This window comes from Hibiscus syriacus, unplaced genomic scaffold (genome assembly GCF_006381635.1).
Source record: "Hibiscus syriacus cultivar Baekdansim isolate YM2019G1 unplaced genomic scaffold, ASM638163v2 tig00110809_pilon, whole genome shotgun sequence".
NCBI lineage: Eukaryota > Viridiplantae > Streptophyta > Magnoliopsida > Malvales > Malvaceae > Hibiscus > Hibiscus syriacus.
Window position 1 is genome coordinate 118,912 of NW_024062869.1, and position 2,917 is coordinate 121,828.

Here is a 2,917-nt window from a genome sequence, read left to right on the forward strand (position 1 = left end):
CGATAACGTAAGTGATCAAAAAATGAAAATAATCGAAACATAACTTTTTCAAAATCAATGATCAAAACTTAAAAAAGCAGAAGAAGAAGAAGAAGAAAAACTAAGACAAATGTAACTAGGGGTGCTTAATGGGTTGAGCAGCTATAATTCGACTCGGTCAAAGCTCGGTAAAAACTCAACTTGGGTTGACTCGACTCAAACTCGAGCTCGACTCGAGATCTTAACGAGTTCAGTTAAGCAAAGTCTAACTCGACTCGATAAGTTCGCGAGCAACTTTAATTTTTTTATATAATTTTTTAGTAGTCATCTTAAAACACTCAAAAATAAAACCTTATTTATTATTTTAATGTATTTAAAGATTGTTACTTTGGAGTTAAGAAAATAAGGTAAAAATTTCGATGAGCTTAACGAACAACGAGACCAGAAATGAACATCGAGCTTAACGAGCTTAATGAGCAACGATCTTAATGAACAACAAGTCGAGCAACAAGTTTTCTTAACGAGCATGAGTCGAGCAAAGCTTAACGAGTCGAGTCAAGCAATAATTTTTTTTAATGAGAACGAGTCGAACACTACCCAACAACTCGAGATTGACTCGCTCGATAATCACCCCTAAATGTGACTATTCTGGTAGTTAATCCACCTAATTAAGAGAAAAAAAACATAAATATGCAATATTCATTTACTCAAAATCTAACTGACTATCAACTGTTGTATGCATGAGGTAAAAAAGTCAGCAAAAAAGAATCCATGTATGAAATCAATAAATAGGCGCAGACAAATGTTGGTTCTTTGGTGGCCTAACCAACCTGCTATGAAATCAAGTCCCAATTCTCGGGTGAGCAAAGAAAATGCATGAATCATTCATAACTCGTCCAGTTTCGGCCACCAAACAAGACACGGCCATGGAGTTTCCAGAGGTATACGGTAGTGGAGCTCTTGAATCATCAGAAGAAGGGGAGAGATTCGGGGTGATATTGAGCAGAAGCCGTTCGGTTTCGAGTGCGTCCACCGTGGCCCTGAGAGCTGAGAAACAGAGCTCCGCACTCGAGAACGTCGTGAAAAGGGCCTTCTCCATGAGCAGATCCAGATCCACTTCTTCTTCTTCTTCTTATTGTGTTTCCACGAGCAGGAGAGGATATTACAAAATATTCCACCATTTCGATCATCCCGATCCCATCGCTGTCCATGAATTTCATAATGTTGCCATCAAATCCAGAAAAAGGGGGCTCCAAAATACTTGAAGCTTGCAAACGATTCATCGGGTTTTAACGTTAATCTAATCAAAATTTATATTTCAAACCCCACCCGACCCGATTGTCTACTCTCGGACCCTGTAACTGTAAGCTTTCCATTTCACGTTCTCGTTAAGCCTACTGCTGCTCCTTAGGCTAGGCTAGCTATTCTTCTTTGGAACACAGTGCGAATCTCCGTTTGCAATTTTTTTTATTTCAAACTTTTATTTTTAATTACATCCTATCCATATTACTAATAATATCGTCCTATTTAAATATTTTTAATATTCTAAGATGATTAATATAATAATATCCATTTATATATTTTTTTAATTTATTAATAACACCCTCTCCCCTTTACCACCAGACCAAATAATTCTATTTAGACATATTACATCCTGTTTACTGCATCATTTTATATATTTTCAAACCATATTTTTTTCTAAATACGAATTTAATAATGATTATATGATATTCCCACACAATAGATTTTTAAATTTTATAAAACGAAATGATAATAATAACAGTGAATTCCTCCCGCTTAAGCTCTAATTTGTCCTAACTTATAATATTAAATAAGTATTAATAAATAGTTTATTAGCAATTCGTTTGTGAACATTTACACATTTTTTAAACTAAATATCTAACTTTTTGTGTTAAACATTAGATATGCCAATACTAGCAAAGCATATCATTGCAAGAAAGAAGTACATAATTTTAAAGGAAACATATTTGATCGATTAAATTATTTATTTCTTAAATTATAAATTCTAGACCTACGATGATCACCCTCCTTAACTTTAGAGTCATTTCTCCTCCTTTCTGGTAGAATTGAGATTAGATTTAAACGTTACTAAAAAAAATTATAAATTATAAATTTACAAGTATCCTAAAAAAACCCAATTTTTTACAATTAAAACCAAATTTATTATTAAGTAAATATGCAACAAATCACGTGTTTGAAAAATGATTACCAATATTATGCTTGGGTTTTATCACATAGTTTATACGCTTTTCGAAATTTAAAGTCATATTATGAAACATAAATTCATGGTAATATTGTTTTGTTTATAAAAATTTTAGAAATGAACAAATCTTGGTGGACTCTTTGAACAAATATCATTTTGGGGAAATCAAAAGAAATAAATTTACTACTCAGGAGAGAGATGGTTCTGTAGGATAAAGGCATGGAACTCAAGACACCAAGGTTTGTCCAGTTGTAGTTAAAACTCCTCTCTTTCAGTCGAGATCCTATCTTCATAAAGTTCAAATGCATCAAATTGATGTAAGAAAATGCAAGTTCGGAAAACAATCTGGAAGTCCACAAAAAGTCTCCATCTATCCCTACAGGTCAACAAAGTTATTAATTGTTTTCCAAAATACAACAGCTTCTCGGGGCAGGAGCCATCCCTAAAGGTCAACAAAGCTATTAACTCCTTTTGCCCCAATGTCAACAACTCTAGCCTTCAGTCCTTTCTAAGCCCATCATCTACATGCAAATAACAGAATTCACAAAACTATAAAATGGTAATTGGCTCAAGGAAATGAGTGTGTGTTGTTGTTTTGGATTGGAGCAGACAATTTTTAAGATGACATATAACACTACCGATAGCCCCTTCATGCAATGTTTGACAACCAGTTCTGATCCTAGAGCACTGTATATCACATTTACCACATATTTG